Source organism: Colius striatus, chromosome 4 (genome assembly GCF_028858725.1).
Source record: "Colius striatus isolate bColStr4 chromosome 4, bColStr4.1.hap1, whole genome shotgun sequence".
Lineage (NCBI taxonomy): Eukaryota > Metazoa > Chordata > Aves > Coliiformes > Coliidae > Colius > Colius striatus.
The window spans coordinates 50,048,819-50,067,760 of record NC_084762.1 but is presented as its reverse complement, the minus strand read 5'-3'; positions in this window follow the sequence as shown (position 1 = coordinate 50,067,760).

The following is an 18,942-nucleotide window of genomic DNA, read 5'->3' as shown; positions in this document are numbered from 1 at the left end:
TGAATGTGTTCAGCATGGTGTACAAAAAGAGCATGCACAGTGAAAAAGGTTGATTATTCCTGTATATTACAAAGTCAAAGCAACATTAATCTTTTAATCCAGACAGGAACATTCCCTAAACTCCTAATCGCTAATATGTACAGCCAGCAGACTCTGAAACACCTTTTTCTCTTTTGCAACACTCATAATTCATTGTGAGTATAAAATGCATAGTCATCAAAAATTGCTAAAAGAAACTCATTTCAGATGTAGATTTGGAGTTGCATTCTGCTCTGTACCTTGAATGTCACAGGAAATTCTCATGAAAATGTAGCAGAAACAGGTCCCCCTATATATTGGAGACAGTACCTGGGGCACAGAGTACAAGCTCCTGCCACATGCACTGAGATACATATCAGCTGATGACAGATCAAAGTGGGATTATGGCATTGGGATGTTGGTGACACAGGTTACATTCAGTCCAAACCTGTAAGAAATTTCTTCCTTTCCTGTTCCCTAGAGAACCTGGAGAGTCACTGATATAGATGGTAAAAAAGAAGAAGCAAAAATGAAGCCAAAAGGCCCAGAGTTATTTGTGATGAGGGAGACCAGTGCTGCTCCTGCTCTTTGTCACCTACAGAGCAGTGCAGGCAACAGAAGCCAAGTCTTGGATTCAGGCGATGAGTAACTCAAGGTACAACTTCTCTGAAGTTTCCTGCCATTCAGTGCATAGTGACTGCTGCCACATCAGCACCAGTGTTTCACTACAGACATGAAGCCAAAACCTGAATAATAATAATAATAAAAAAACCCATTTAAAACTGTAACTTATTTTTTTAACATGATGTCCTGGCAAACTCAAACACAAAACTTTTCAGGCACCAGAACTCACTTTCTCCTCCATGTAGAGTGACTGTCCTGAAGGTCTGATCAAAGTACATAGAGTTCAAAGAGCTTTTGAGGAATCGTTGTGTCTGAAGGCCTAAATTGAAATTGGATCCTAGATGTGCTACATGCTGCAAGTAAACATTGAAAGTGACAGTTCATCCACTGTGGACTAAATAAGCAAGGTGGAGATAAACTATTACTATACTTGTGCAGACCTGGAGAGTCAAGATACAGGTAATGACTAAATTACTTGCCTCAAGTCACATCAGAGGCAGAACTTGAACTTCAGTGTCCTGAGTCTCCTTTCTGCTTTTTAAACATCCTGTCTTTACTTACTCCTACGGTCATGATCCAAACTGACACATGGGACCTGACAGATGTACCTTACTGAGGACAGATGTGACCATATCCTCGGGAGGAAAGGTAGAAGGAAGGCCTCTGCAATGGATCTCTAACATGCCAGGTGCTCAGAAAAGAGCTCAGGTTGAAAGCTTTATAGGAGCTGTGAGGCGAGGAAAAAGGGAAAAGTATACTCAGTAGCAGGGGAGGAAACTCACTCAATAAATACAAACTGAAGACATATTTAGAAGCTGAGTATGCAAGCTGAATTTTCCCTGGGGCTAATTGCTGTAATGGCATGTTAAATAAATCCTTTCTAAACTTGGCTGTACCACAGGAACAGTATTTAAATAATGAAGTGCTCATGGACAAATCTTCAAAAGTACTAGGCAGAAACAGGCTTTTATTTAACTTCAATTGTAATATATGAGGGTTTTTTCCCATCTAGTTACTGTGACCATCACAAATCAGATCATATTTTCTGATAATGTCAGGGCTGTCTTCTCCTTCTGCAGTCCTGGGTAACTAGGAATATAACAAGTGCTCGTCTTCTTAGCCTTTTTATATTGTTCCATGACAGACATAGAAATGTTCTTTGTTCTTTATTAAGCAGTTGGTAATTTCTGGTCCTTTCCTTTTCCATTATGCATGGGAAATGGAAGATATTTCTAAAACAGTAGTCTCTGTGGCCAAGTCTCTTGAAGAAGGGAACTTCAGCTGATGAGTTAGAACTGCCTGCACTTCAACTAAAACTGAGCAATGACAGTTCGAGGAAAAGATGGAAGAAAAAACAGAGGAGTAAAGTATATATCTAAAATCTAAATTTCTTAAATCTAAAATGTTTCTCTCAGTCTGTGTCTTTTTCTCTCAGTCATAGACTTCCTGATACACTTATCAAAAGGTACAAATGACTCTAAAAAGCGATGTGAGGTCTCAAATGGTGATTGCATTGGAAAAATATTTCAGAATGTTATCTGGGGTTTTGACAATTTCTCCACTCAGAAAGGCTGGAAATTCTACTTCTTCTGTGCTGTTTGGCATATTTTTGTTTCTTGTTCCATTAACTGAGATGAACAACCTCATAGATGAATAACAAACTGATAATAAAATTCTGAAATCATTCTAAAGATTTCATTTTTCAAAGAAATCAAAGGAATTATTAACCTAATGAGATCCCTAAGCATCAGCTGTAAAATAACTCTAGTAAAAGGAAGTACTTTGTACCTAATTCATCCCTACTCCTCATCTCTTCTTCTGTGGTTATTTGTGCTGTTGTAAAGCAATATAGTCCTCACTCCATATGTAGCACAAATGTTCTTTGCAAGGGGTTCTTTCCGAAATCCAACCTAATGACTGAACATGTTGTAACGACATGTAATGACACTGAAGTAACCTTGCAGTCTCATGTTTTTTAGTGCTCAGAGATGCCTTTCATTCATGTAAATATAAGATAAAGTTAGGAATGTATATATCCACTGTGTGAAAGTGTACATTATCTGTTTGGTAGAGTTTTTTTCAGGATACAAATACAACTTTTTATTTTATTTTATTTTTTTATGAACTATTTCCTTCTAGTGTTTTCATAAAAGAGCAGGAAGGATATGATTCTTCTAAGCCATAGAATAGTATGTTTACATATTAGGGAACTTATTTCATAGAAATCAATATCTTTTCATTTCATCTGGGGAAGAATAATATTAGATACTTGTTGGTTCTTGGCGTTCCTAACACTCTGTTGGCAAAGGGAAACAAATAATTTTACAGCTGCTTCCAAGAGAGTATATTATTAGATTTTGATATTTAACTGCATTTCCTCACAAACATTGATTTGCTGTTGTTATTGTTGTGACTGCATCCAGGTGGTCATATAGTTTGAAAGAAATATGCAATTAAATTGATATCACAAAATGATACTTGGAATATTTGTGTCTGTCTAGGTCTCAGACTCAAAAGCAAGTCATTCGATTTTTCTTCAGAAATGGAAAACTCAATTTCCTCTTATGAACTCCTCAACTGTTAACAACCACCAAGAGTGATAGAGAGGATGCTTCTAATTGAGAGGCTTGTTGTGAGGGTAGGAGGCTCTTCCATTTCCTCACTAACTGTCAACGCCATAGGAAACATCTTTGTTTAGATTACTGTGCATGTTCCAGAAAAGTTTAAACTGGGTTGCGGGTGAAAAGGGAATCAGAGGGAGCAGAGCTGGAAGAAGGTACCGTCCAACTCTGAATGTCCTCTTCAAAGTGCTATCTACATCAGCCCAGGAGTCCAGGCACTCCAATCTGGGTTATAGGTTCTGGCACTTTGATGAAATGAGCTGTAGCAAGGACTTGAGCCTTTCTATTCCTTCTCCCCAGTGGGGACTGTAGTTAGTGGATAATTGGTTGTACATGTGCTCTGACCAGAAATTCTTTCCACATTGAAACATACATAAAGTGTTAATGAAAGCTGTCTTTCACAAACTCATTTTTCTGTCTGGAAAAGGGTTTCCTCTAAACAAACCCAGCCATGGGAGTGGGGGGCTTTTCTAACTCCATTATATATTTGCTAAAGACATGAATACATTCGCATCTTTGCTTCATTCAGAGTTTTCATTTAATTGAACTTTATCCTGTGTCTGTCCTAATATCAGAACTACAAGACTGTGATTTGAGTGCTGAAGCATCCTACCTAGAATACATTAAAAGAACCTAATTTTCAGAATTTCAGGTTTGTGTTCTCCCAGCATCAGCCATACTTAGAAGCTTTGCTGTCTGTTTGAGCTTTTAGGCAATTAGTTACTATATACATTTTACACATGTTGCAGCAAAGATTAAAATCCTTGTGGATTTAATTGCACAGTAGTAGAAATGTGACATTCTCTCTTCTGAAAGATTTGTTCTTGCCCATTAAAACTGATCACAGTCAGCTGAAATCTTGTCCAGGAAACAATCATTCAAACCAAGCCTTAGCTCTGTGGTCATTGGATAACAACAGTCTGCTCAGGTATACAGTTATTGCATATTGTCTTTCATCCACTAGTGCAAGGGATCTCCGCTGACTCTAAAGAGCATATCAGGTTTTGCAGAATGCAATGCCACGCAAGTTCACTTATGTTCTTACTGTGGGATTATGATGCTGTTTATAGAGCATGTTCTGTAATGCCACATCTGGACACGTAACTGTCCATGAGCAGGGACCTGGACCATTAATGAAAACAGGCTCCATTAAGACAGGTAGATTGCATGAGCTGAGGTATAGACGGCTACGCAGGGAAATGGGCAGGAAGGTCAATCACTCCTGCTCATGGGTCTGGGCACGCATATACCGTGCTTGCAGCTAGCTGAAGCGTGTCGTGCTTCCTGGCAAGGCTTCATCTTGCAGAGTTAACTTTACTCATGAGAAAACTATGCCAGATTCTGGTCTTTGAAGATTTCGGTAAACTTCTTTTTCAGGGAAAAAGGGTTGCCAACTGGGATTTTTCATGAGTCGACTGTTTTTCAAAGATCTCTGTAAAAGGGGCTTGGTTAAGGGCATTGCTGGGGGAAACCAATTATAATTTTCAAATATGCTAGACTTAAATAAACATTTAATTAAAATAAGACCATCTCTTTCAGCCATTGCCTGTCTTCTGCTGTTTGTAGAGTTGAAGAGTTCTGGGAAATTCCTGATACTTATATTTTTTCACAGCATCAGCAAACTTTTCAAAGTAACCTTCAGTGCTTCCTTTCCTTTCTCTTCTCTCCCTCCAAACTCTTTTTATCAGACTCTTTAACCTACTTTTTAGTCTTTTGTTTTTATTTTCCCCTATTTTTTCCAATCTCCAATTTTCTTCCAACCTTTCTTTCTTTGCCCATTACTCTCAGGTCCTTTTTCTTTGTTTTTTTATTCACTGCTCCCTCTTTCCCCAGCCCAAACAAACATCACCACATACCAGTTTACCTCCACAGTAGCCAGTGTCTAATGATGGAGAGGAATATCCGGAAACATCAGTTTTCAGCATCTGGGAGTCAGAATGTTATATGTAACATGGCTTTTCACCCCCTCTCTGATTTGCATAATTCTTCTTTAAATATCTGTCTGCCTCTGGTGAACCACGAGATGTAGCTGGGCTAGCAAGAAGCAGAATGAAAAAAAATATGATTTCTGTCATTTTTAGTAGCTTCAGATGACTTCCAGGTAGCCTAAGAAGACCCATGAAGAAAGCAGGAGTGACAGAGGACCAGAGATGGGGCTGTGGAAAAGGAGCATCATCTGAGTGACATGCAACACACAATCTGTTTCCACTAAGGTATCATAACACTGTATTTATGGCATTATCAGCATTATAACCACAATAGGGCATGCAAAATTAAATGCTGACTGTGAGTCTTTGTAGTTATTAAACCCTATAAACATCTCCAATAAAAGCAAAGGGAAAATATTGGCCACACAATGTTTTCTTTTAAAAACGTCCAACTGATACTAGTTTGCCTCAGGTTTAAAGATCTCCCACCTTCCAATATAAATTGATTTCAAATTGTCCTGCTTTTTGTTTTGCTTTTTTTCCCCTCTTCCTCAAGGACTTTCAATACTTCAGTCTGCTTGCTTGGCAGGACATGATTAAGGAGCCAGGACAATGACATTACATAGAGATAAAGTAAATGTAAACAGTATTATCATCCCTGTTTTGCAGATTATTTGTAGTAGTTGGTGACGTTGGCTGCTATTAGACGTGCATTCATACAAGAAATTGTGGCTATTGTTAATGTATCTTCATTAATACAAAGAACATAGCTTAGCAAACATGGGCGGTAAATAGATTCTTAACAACTACAAAGAAATAAACAAAGCATAGCTTTAGCCATTGCTAAAACTTGGTTAGAGTTATGTCATTATTTGTAAAAGAAGAAAATTATAATTAAAATCTCAGTAAAAAAATCTCCAATTCTATTTACAAGAATCTAACCAAATTCTTATATACAACTCCCATGTCATGTTTGTGCTCACCTTCCTTTCTCCTGCTTCATGTTAAACATAAAACATGATTATTCTTCACTATTTTAAAGTATGCAATAAAATCCTGTAATTACAATAAAATCCTGTAAACTTTGCCCATCAACCTTAACCTTTAGGCTTTTCTAACTTTTTTTTTTAATTTCATAAATATAGTTTACCATTAATCTCAGCATTCTCTGTCCTTGTACTGTAATTAAAGTTTACGAGGCATTTTGCTTTACATCTGCAGTTATTCTGTGAAGAATCATTGCTTTTCCACTTCTCAATTCATTTTCAAAAGCAGACGATCTTTTTAAATTTTCATAATATATAAAGGTTGCTCCAGGAAAATTCAGCAGACTTTGTATTCAGTGTCAGTCTATATCTGGATTAGGTGAGGAGGTGTTTTCAGGGTCACACTGTAAAACCAGTCTGTTTACAAATTCTATTTCAGCTGTGAGCAGGCTTCTCAGACTAGAGGCACTTCAAAAGCAAAGAAAATATTTAGATCCTACTGAAGATAAAAAGTTTCTAGATATCAACAACAACAACAAAAAAATACATCCAAAGTAACAAGTTCCTCTGCTGGTTACACTTATTGAATGGAACTAGAAAGACAAACAAGGTGGAGATAACGTTCTGTGTCTTTTGTGTCACAGATTTGGTAAGGATGACCTGAATTTTGAAAAATAGATAGTTACTTGATTTGAAGTTTAGCTGCAAGAACCTTTCTCTTAATTTTCATACAGACACAAAGATTCTGTAAAAAACAAAGTGATTATAATCTTTTATCAGATATATGTTTAGCTATAATAAAGAAAAACAAAAGATGATACTCTTCATTAATCTTACCAAACCATGGACAGCTACGAGTTTCTGAGTAAATCCTGTCCTGCTGATAAGGATTAAATCCTTCCATTTGTTAAAATGCAAAATGTAATGCAGTTTAAAAACTCAGAAAGAATAAGAGACGGAGTGTAACTCCTGTTTCTCAGTTTCCAAGGTGAATTGATCTGTAACCAAAGTGGGGATTTTAGTCACATTCACAGCTTTTCAAGTGAATGAGAGCAATCAGTTCCATTTTCTCTGCTTTCTAGACATCATTAAAATACATATTTAGTGTTTTATAAATGGAATAAAATTATTTATTATACCTATTAATATATATGTGCATTATCTTGAATTACACATAGCAGTTATTACATAGTACAGATTAATTGCTAGTTACTTGTGTGAATCACTAAATAGCTAATATTTTGTATTACATTTTCACCTATAGGAAATAATCCAGTGTATACCATTTACCAAGCCGCAGAAATTTGACACACATACACTAAGCATGTCTGAAAATGTCTCTCCTGTCTGATCGAATCACTAAATTAACCACGCAATCATGTAAAACATCTTTTTCCAGTTAAAATTTTCAGCATATCTTAATAGACATTTTATGTCATGTCCATCATTTAGAGGGGATAAGTTCTATACAGGCCACGAAAAAAAGCCCATATTTCTTATGTGTTTAGTAACACAGGTCTTCATATCACATTGTCTGCTTCTTGCTACTAGGAATTTATCCATGTAAGTGAGGAACAGAAACCTTACAGTATTTTAAAAACTAAATATCTTCCCCTATGTAAGGAATTAATAGCCAGTGGTATTTTCTATATCCTAAAATATTAATAAGGACATGGAGCTCTATCTGAGGAATTAGAAGTTGTAAGCCATGTGTTGCTCTGTTTTATATCCTTCATATTTTTCATAAAAGTTCAGAGAATAAAATATCCATCTCTGAGGAGATGTTTTGTTTTATTCTTAAGTGTCTACATTCATATTTCACCTACAGCACTTTTGAAAAATATTGCCTTCAGCAATCTGAGAGCTGAAGCCACCTTGCAGCCACTGCAAAGGGACAGCTCCAACAGCAGCAATGGGAGTTTGCTTTGGCTACCCCACGACTGCATTTCAGCCCTCTTCAGTCGGGAAACATACTCCCATCCCGCAGCATTTTTTTATGTCTTGCAAAATTGTAATTGACACTACTATTTGAGAGAAGGGGCTTTTAGACAGTGAACATTGAGTTAAGAAGCACAAAACTGGTTTTATCTATTAATGACTCCACTGGTTGCCAAACCATACTAAATTTGCACTAAATTCTGACTGATGGAAGCAAAGAATCTCAGCTGACGCTCATGTGACTCTAAGATTTTTGTCCTTAAAATAAAAGGTGATGTTGGCTAAGTTTTGTCTTAGGCATGTGAGGTAGTGGCAGATGTTCTGGGCAATTGTTAAATGAGCTCCAGATGGTAGCTTAGAAGTTTGACCTTAAACATTTTCTAACCTTCAGCTATAATTTTTAAATTAAGAGATGCGTAGATGCATGGCTTGTTCAGTTTTTCTCCTGGATTTAGACTGAAGATAAAATGATGAGGTTCATCAGGAAGATGGATGATGATATTATCTTGTCTTGAATTCATCGTAAGTGAAGTTTGACAGAATCATCTGTTCACCATTATCTATAAAAAGATTTTAAGGGGGAAGAAATAGACCGGTAATTTTGTTCTTTTTAGTCCTCATAGAAACTAAAGAAAACCAATTTCCTTTTTGAATCTTTTATTCATGTCTGATAAAATTTCATCTATTTATGCAGATTGTTTTCTGCTAGGCTGCTCAGAGTAAACCCTAACTTGATGTGTTTATCCTAACAGAGGACAAACCACTCAGCTCTCAGGTTTAAAGAACTCTTTAAATTTGCTTTCTTCTTCAAAAGATGATGTATATATTTTGAGATCATTTACTACTCTTAGCAGTGTAATCACTGGATAGTTTGTCAGAAACTGTAAGAAAGTTCATCTCCACAGGAAGCTTTATAATTTAGAAAACAACATCTAAAATCATCAAACTCTCCTGCCACCTGGACTTATTCTCTACATGCAGAGTTAAAGGAGGATAACTCATTATTCATTTCCTCATTAGAAAACAAACAACCTGTCATTGTGGTAAAACTTCTGTATGCCATTTCCAGAACTGTTATATGTAGTAAGTGCGTGATTTTGAATGCACAATGGGCATGTGGTATAAAATTATTGTCTGATTTAAAATTGCCTGTTTTTCTCCATTAATTTCTTTTTGCTCTAACACATCCACAATTCCAACATTTACACTGAAAATTATTCTCTGAAGTCTGATTCCTTCCAGCAAAGAACATGTAAAAGTCCATCTCCAAAGGGCAGCAGGAGCTAGGTCCTTTCAGGGCATGAGGCAAGGCCAGAACAGTAGGGATACACTACAGCTGGGCTCTGCACACTGTGCTTCCTTCCCAAGGAAAAAATGCTGGTCTCACCCCAACATGGGCTTGAAATCATAGATGCATCTCTGAACAGAACTCCAGGGTACTACTGAATCTGGTAGTTTAGATGTAGTCATAATAAGGTCTGGACCTGTAGATATCCTGCTGCTTCAGCCACACTTGCCATCAAAACTGCTGCAGACAAAATAATTAACTTCAGAAGGAAGAAAACAAAGCCTAAGGAAAGCCTGCAAGTAGAATCTAGGCCTTCAGTTATAAAGCACTTCCAGGTCCTTTTGAATGAAAAAATATTGACTTGGAAATATTTAAATACTGCCATTGATCATATCTTTGATCTATAGATAATTCAAAGAAAATAAGATCTAATAACATATCTTATTAAAGCTGATGAATATAATCAGCATCTTTCAGCCTGACTGAATATTGAACACTTCTTTATATAGCAATAACTCAAAAAGTATGAAGCCATTACTCAAGGTAATGGAAATAAAATCATGAGGCTGAAAAGGATTCTCTGAAGTTAATTGTGAAACAGTAGGTCTAGGGTATTGATTTATGCAAATGCCTATGCCTGTATACTCATCAGGCAGGCAGGAGAACCAATCATTGAGGGAGTTACCCTGGGAGCAGGCGGAGAGTTTTGAGGAATCCCAGGTGGCTGAAACAGACACCTTGCTGACCCTCACTGACACCCTCTGGCTTCAGGGCATAAAGGCAGACCTGCAATGTCCAAGCAGCATCTGGATGCCTAATCTGTGACTCTCCCTCACAGACACACACAGATGGTCTGTGGCCAAACATTTCCAAAATGCACAGATCAAAAAGCTATAATTAAACTTTTTGATGTTAGTCTTTACATAGGACTTTGCCCCATACACAAAGAGATCCCTTACACAAGTATATAACCAGCATCAACATGATTTACCTATGTATTGCTCATATTTTGGAGAGTGTAGATAGAAGATTTTCTTGACTTTGATGAAATATATGTAAAGTGATTGAATTTTTGCTTAAGAATACTAACTCATACAATGAATCTAATCACAGTTTACTATAGACATACTCATCCTTGCTTTCAGGCAAACAAAACTGACAGTTCTTTCCTGCCTTTTCTCGTAAAGTGCAGCCTAAGGTCAGCTGATCGCTTCAGATCAGCACGGTACAAGCTGAAAGTACAAGTGAGATATGGTACAGAAGGGATAAAAAGCAGTTTCTTTATTTTCCAAGTTATTGTGGAATAGTAGTTTTTATATCAATGGTCATGACCAATTCATTAAGTGTAATTTCAAACCAGTCTGGTACAAAATTGTCCAAAGTCTGTTAAAATCAATGTAACTATGGAGTAAGTAATTAGAATTCAATCAGCAGGGAAAGTGTCTGATTCTTAAGACAGAGTAATCAATATATATTTTGACAGAAATCATAAATTGTAATGGCTACATTCAGAAGGCAACCTGTTTTATACTTTTGAGATTACGTCTTTCACTTGTGTTCCCTTGGTGGATCTACACTGAGTGCACAGAGAGTTCTCTCTAGCCATACTCACATTTTTGTCCTTCATCATGGAAATATGATGTATGAGAAGCAATTTTAGTGTTCTGATCAACTTAGGAACAATGTCATTTTAAAACAGAAACATAAAGAAGCAGAGAGAGATGGGGATAGCTTTCTTCATGCAAACAAAAAAATCACTTAAGCAGATCATTTTAACACTTTTGCTAATCATTAAGGCAAATACAAAGATTTACTCTGAAGAAATGTCATCTCAAAAAAATTGTTTGTTAATATTTCAGGGATTTAGAGAGCAGTCTACAAGAAAGCTACCTACAGTTCCATAATGGGTCTAGAAGCGTGAAGACAGTAGCTCAAACGGTTACCACCTCATGGTAGAAACTTAAGTGTTTTAAGAAAGACATTAGATCTCAAACACATACTTCCAAACAAGCTGCTAAAATAGCATGCAAATATATCGTGCTCACTGTCTTAAGCCACCTCATAAAACATGAACATTAATAATTTCACAAAGCTTTCTGAGCAAGACCAACCAAATTCACTTGCTGATGTTCAGCTCTGGAGCACCAAAGAAAAGCAAGCAAATAATTTTTTTTTTTTTAAATAAAATAATCAGGAAAGGAATAACAAAATGATACACAGTATGTTGATCTAAAAAAAATGCTAAGTAATAGATTTCATTTCTCTAATCTGTAGTCAATCCTCAGTTCATCTGCACACAGTCTTGCTTATAAAACAAAAAAGTCCATTTCTCAATCCTGCAAGCTAAGCTTAGCAGCTCTTCCATCTGTTGAGCTATAGTAGCAGACAGACACCATACTCTATCATTGAATGTTATTTGTATCCAGGGTACAGTGTAAGGTTGTAACTGCACGCAGTGACCTCCTTTTCATCTGCCTGTTTGCAGATTTGTACCAGGGACTTCCAGACCAAGGCAATATTTTGTAGCTGGTCACTACCATCATTCTTTCTTTTTTTTTTTTCTTTCTCTGGGGACAGCTTGTCCTGGGCTGCTCAAGCCTTGCTTTTGTTTAGGTCACAGCATAAAGTCTCACTTCTTTGCAACTCATCAGACTCCTATCCAGGTCAACTGCGTGACTAGAGATTGGTCTGTGCGATCACAGGAAGTTACTGCTGATCCCGGCATGCCTTGGTTTGGCATTAAGAGTAAACCATTTTAACAGTCTAGTATAAATCTCAGCTCCATCCTGCAGAGAAGCTCTTAAACTCTTTATGAGTCTCTGCCATTTAATATTATGCTAGATAGGCTCAGCTTGCAAAAAAGGAAAGCACATTGGCACTGGGCTTTCTTTTTTTATCACTGCTAAATATCAGGCTGACAAGACTGATAATCTTCCCTGATTACTTCCTTCACATTTTATTAGGACATGTTCTTGCATTCATTCAGACATTTAATTTCAGTATTGATGGCTGCTTCCTAAAACATAAACAATTCTGTCTTGGTTTGAAAAAAAAGGTTTCTATGATATCCAATAATTGCCTTAAGTGACAGCAACCACCATTACTAGCTCAATGCATTCTCCAAGGTTACTGGACTCAAGAGCATTTTCAACTACTAATTGTTTCTCTTCATGCTTCCTTGTTTTTTCCTTGGTCTGGTAATTAATTTCTTCATTCCTTCCTCAGGTTTTCATGTTCAAACACTAATTTTCTTCCTCAAGCTCCTGAAACATTTTTGTGTACCTTAACCTTTGGATAGAGCCACTGCCCTCCTGAGCATGCACACATTTCTTACAGGGGTCTCTGCTCAATGAGGTAACTCTAGAGCTGCCCCATCTCAGAAGAGCCCCTGCAGATGTATGCAGATATGGCTAAACGTGGAGTTATTTACAGATAAGTTATCTTCTCCCTTGCTTTTCCTCCAAACACATAGCATTTGATTGCTATGTGTAGCGGGAAGCTCTAGACTCTTTATGCCAGCTTCCTAGCTAGCAATTGTCTTGTCAGACAAAGCCTAAGGAGCTGCCTTCTTACTGCTTGAGCTAAAGTCTGGGAACAGGTAAAGGGAAATTCTAAACAATCATAACATTGCTGGGACTTACACTCCCTCTGAGCAACAGTGCTGGAAGAAACTGATAAAGATCTAGATGTGCTCAAAGGGAAAGAAGTAAGGAATTGCAGTGGCTGCCAGACTCTGTGGAAATAATGACTCAACCTCTATGAATATGGAGGAGGGTACTGGCTTGAGTGATGAGTGAGCCACAGCCACCATTACTTTCAGGACTCTCATCCCAAAGTTTTCGGCAGCATTAACATGACAGCTACTTGCGCTCATGCAGGAGAGTATGGACATGCCAGAACAAAATGCATTACCTGTGCCCATTAGAAGCTTTTCTTTGGCAATAGTATCTCAATTTCCCAGCACCATAAACATCCACTTCTGCCATAACATGCATTTCCTATAGCTTTTGCAATAGCTGTGTGTCAATATTTGCAAGTATTTATGTGGATTTACAAGATCACTGTATGCTGTGGAAATCAGAAATATGAAATTTGATCAGTGATTAATATAACTTGGAAAAGTGTGCATTTCTGGAGTATAGGATACTTCATCATCTCACTTAGATGAAAATTCTATGTTATGAAGCGTTGATCTTTATGGGCCTGTTGACTACAAGAAAGTCATTCTGTCTGAATACTCAACCTACTCATACATCCAAGCTAGTATACGTTAAAAGGATGGAGAAATAATTTTGTCTGTACACATCAAGATATCAGATTGCATGAAGTTGACTTTGCAGCTTTTCCTGTCAAATTATCCCATCTTTTAGTGGTGGTGATGATAGAGGTACTGGTGGCAGCTCAGGCTTTCTAACACTGAGACAGGGGGAAAAAAGACCTTACTGAAGCAGAAAGTATCATTGTAACAATGCACAAATGAAAAAGGATGCTGAGAGGCAAGTGTAATACTTGAAAGGTATTACAACTCATTTATTGAAAATGACCAGGTTTCATGCTACCATCACCTTCTTAAAGATTGCATTCAGTCCTCTTTGATAGCTTAGAAGCCTCTTTTTCTATAAAATGTATGCTTTACAGGCAGCTGCAAGAGAATGCAGCATAATGAAGGCAGGTGCTGAATACAAAATACGTTTATGTCATAAGGTGAATTTCGTATCTTTTACTTGAAGTTGATCCATCAATTGAAAACCATAATATGATGTAGTTAAATGAGAGGACACATTTTGCCGATAGCATGGCAGAATGGAAACTGTACCTATAGCCTGCAGCCCTAGAATAGTATTGCAGCACTACTTATAAACTTATAGGCAACAAGGAGATCTGATGAAATGCTGCTAACTCATTTCCTCGAACCTTCTACAGAGGTTATCACACCCTTATATTAAAAAACATATTCTTAAAAATGTGTTTGCAGAAACTTGAAAAGAAAAGATGATCAGAAGACAAACTGCTCCTATCTCATTTGCTAAATATTATTTAATTCCTCTACTAAAACATCTCTCCTCTCCCCCTCCCTCTTCACCACCATGCAAACTGGCAATTGGTAGTAGACTGGTGATTCAGTGGGAGCCTGAATTTTTCCATCTTGTTAGTCTCCGCTAATGATTTGGGGACAGTCCTCCATAAAATCTGTTGTTTCACTGATGGCAGCTGGCAACTGGCTAGTTATTCCACCTGGAAGAAAGGATATGGCAGTAAGTTTCTGCAGGTCCTGGGGTCTGAGAAGAGCAATCACAGGTGAAAACTCTGGAGTGGCCCAGGCTTCAAACAAGTGGAGCTAAGTTTCATGTGGAGCTCTGGACTTCTAGGTTAATAAATTCAAACTGCAGTGAGAGAATGTATTTGAATGTGTGTGGTGTATGGACCTCTGACAGTAGGGTATCAATGGGATTTGCTAGTAATGGTTTCCCTGTGAGCTACCTAACATATGGGATTTTCTTACAGTACAATCCTGAAAATCCTGACTATTTCAATTTATTTGCTTTTGAAAACACAGCTTGGCAGTCCGTGTATTTACACTGACACATGCAGCAACTGTGTACCTAACATCAGTTTGATGACTGTGAAAGAGATTAGGGAAAATAAATCAAAACTCCTGCTACTTTAATTCACTAAAAAGTTTCAATTTGTTTTGTAAGCTCAGTTCTTTTTAGATGACCTGAAAATTTGAAACAAAGGAACATTTGCAGATCCAAAGAGTATACAATGTCATGTATGCGTGTAGATTAAACATGTGTTGACTTTAACACATATGACAGAAAAATAGTTTAAGACAGCTGTAGTTAGAAAATGCAGTTAATAACAAACCACAAATGTTAGGTTAAGGATGCTAAGTGTGTACAGGGCCCATATTTCTTGCAGTTTCTTCTCCTCTCTAACATTTAAATTAAAACTTCAATCTCTACTGACCAAGAACTTTGAAGTTTATAAACAACACAGTAAACATTTTTGTCTGTAGTTCTACAGGTATTGTCAAATATTTGCCATGATGACTGTAAAGCTTTCCTACACAATATACTTCATACCTAAGCCTTTAACAAGGTAATTACCAAGCAGAGCATTTATTTGTAAAGCAAACAAAAGAATAATAAGCTGCTTTGTTTATTCTTTAGCTGTTTTCCCATAGTAATTAAGATAATCCCAAAAAATTACAAACTAACAAAAACACTTAAGTTTTTCCATTTCCAAAATTTCTGAGCACTTTTTTTTTTAAATACACTCAAAAACAAGTACAAAATATCATTTAATTCATGAAGCCCAGATCAGATTCATCTAGGAAAGGCTCTTGAGAATATGCTACAGTTTCATTGGTTGTTAGCAAGTGCTTAATTGCAGACATAGATGTTTTCCTACATAAAGACGATCTCTAAAATTAATTTAGATTCCGTCACAGATATGGTGATAAGATCATATCCCCCTCTCCATATGTGTAACAGTCTCTAGCAATGAAAGTACTGCATGAGTGCATTCGTGGAAGTTCATAATCTGTCCCAAGTTACTTATCAAGCATCCTTCAATGTAACTCCAAAGACAGAGCAATGGAAAAGTATGATACCATCTGGAAAAGATTAGTTCAGTAGTCTTTAAACTAAAGAAGGACATGACCAGGAGAATAGGTCATTTAAAGCATCCTTGAGAAAACCACCTTTGTTCAGCAGGTTACAATGACACAGAGATAAAAAGACAGTGGTTTACACTGAACTCATGAGTGAGATAAATTTACTGCTGAATTCAAACACAGTGTAAAGGATTATTGGTTCCTATTAAGGAAACACTCTACTCTGGGTTGTGGATTCCTTAGTTGTAAGCAATGATTTACCATATAACAGGTTACCACAAAGAAAGTAATAAGCTATTCTATGTCATTTGGGAAAAGACCAAGAAAGGCATAAAATGAATGAGGGAAAACTAGATGGTTATGAGGAAAAGTTTCCTAACAATACAGAAAAACCTTCCTGGGAAACCATATTATTAGAGAAAATGTAGGCCAAATCCTAGAGAGCATGGTTTATATACAGTTGAGCTGAGCTAAGACAAGGGAAATTAGCAGGAAATCTGTGAGATGTGTTAGGATTTTATGATCCTGAGGCTCCATCATGGCGTTCACTTGCACTTTTTTCTACAGCATTTTGCAGCAGCAGAGCCTGAAGGTAGGAAAAACGGCTGCTGGTATGTGACAAGAGGGAAATCCCCTTGGCTAGAGAACTTTCTGCTGTCACCCCTGTTTCAAGAATAGCTCCAAGTCTAGTTTGCAGCCTGAGCTGAAACAGTTCTTCCAAATCTCCTCCTCCTTGAATGTTCCAACATTAAACACATATTTAATTTTCCAAGGCTACTCCTCCTTTTAGTGTGTAGTTAGGTGCATTTTAGTGCTTGGAAAGCTTGATTATGCTATTATGAAGACACAGAGTTTAATTGCCCATGGATGCAGCTGACTCCCAAATCCTTCTCAACTCCCAATCTTAACTAAGAGCTTTTAATGTGTGAGGATGTTCCCAGAACCAGGAGCACGCATAATTCCAGCAATGATCTGGCTAGGAGGAGGGATAAGAGACTGAAATGTGCAGTTTTATCCACCCTGCTAGACCTCATGCAAAAGAGCACCACGTGACCGTCAGTCTTGTCAAATACCTCTAACAGATCTAGCTACATTAACATAGCAATTAGACTCAAAGTTTATAGCTAAAAGAAGATGGCCCACCAGAGCAACTGCCACCATTGCAGTGTAATATCTTCATCTAAAAACCCAGCTGTGAGAGTATTTTTGGCAGAAAATGGGCAATAATAGCCCCCTCTTGGTTATGCTCCCTCAAAAGCTACCTTTTGTTTTAACATCTATCTCAACTTCTAAAGAGATGTGTGTGATGAGCAGTGAAATCGTTTCCAAATCTTAGGCTAGACAGCACACATCCTACATGAAGTATAGAACATTTGACTGCATTTTCTTCAGACTGCCTCTGTAATACTACCTTGCAGAGGTGCAAAGGCACAGGACAGTACTGGCACTCGGCTATTTGTGAATCGTTACATGATGACCAAACACTTGGGGCTAATGTCCACACTAGATTTTTTTTTTTTTTTTAATAAAATCTATATTTCTTTTTCTGTCTCTTTCCTACTCTATAGTGTCTGGTTGTCAGTCTACCCAGTCTTTATTTTACTTTCCACCCTCATTTGCCCTGGAATTTCTCTGCACTCAACATGTAGTACAATGCTGACACTGGCTAAGAGAACACTATACTGTTTTATTTCATTCAGTCGTCCTTTATCTAGGCAGCTGCCAGGCTGTCATGTCATGGTATTTCTGCTTTTAATTCCAGGTATTTCAGGATGGAAGATGAACCAGAACATTGGAATTATGTATTTAATGATATGATATCTTTTGTTCAACAGATTATGAATCACTTTGGAGGCACACTTAGTTTCACATATTCATTTGTTTCTCTGTCAATTTATATAAACAGTTTGTCAACAAATGTTGAATCAGTGTAGAATTTTCTACTATCAAGAATATTTTTCATAGTAAGATAATTTTGTTTGTCTCACATTCAGGGAATGTGTAGACATCAAAATACAATACTCAACTTTTTACTTCTCTGATACTTATTGCTCATGTAAAGGACAGTGAAGTTGGTCTAAGAGGAGTTTTGGTGGCATTTTTCTCCAGTCTCTGTAATGTCTAAGAGCAGTGAGTCATAGCTCAGAAATACAGACTCCACACTAAGGATGGAGACAATGTGCTAACGAATCTTCAATCAAAACAGGAAGGCAAGCAGAAAGAACGTAACCTTATCTTTATGACTACCTTTAAAGTATTTAAATCAAACAGTTAAGAAATTCACAATTGATTTTGTGTGAACGCTGTGATATCAATAGCTGAAACACCAAAGAAACTGTCTCCCACTTAGGCACTCTTAATACAACAGGCTGTTCTTTTCCAGGAGGTATCATAATAAAGTATTAACTGGCAGAACAAAGGTAACCATTTCCTCTTCTCTAGAACTAGACAAACTAGAAATCACAATGTTACATAGCTTTACAAACACTGGTAAAACAGATCTCTTTTGGAATTTTCTCAGGAACATGATGAAGGCTTTTAGAAGAACTTCTTTCTTGCTTTACAATCCACATTTCAACAGAAAGCCTTCTGATGCTAGTTAGGGACCTCATTCATTTGTTTGTGGTCTGTGATTGTGTTAGGGTAGCAGTCTTCAAATCTCATTTTTGTGTGAGATGAGACATTTTTGGTGAAAGTATAACCTGCTGACTTTTAGATGGGCTATCCTGGAAGACAGCATAGGACAACTCTGGAATCATAGGAAGCCTGTATTCCAACCTTTAGTCCAGAATTACCATTTTGTCCTTCTATGTGATTCCGTGACTGGGTCTAACATTGAGTCAGGCCAACTTGCTCAGGGCTTTATTCAATCCTGTCTTGAAAACCTCTATGCAAGGAGCCTGCAAAACTGGATATACTT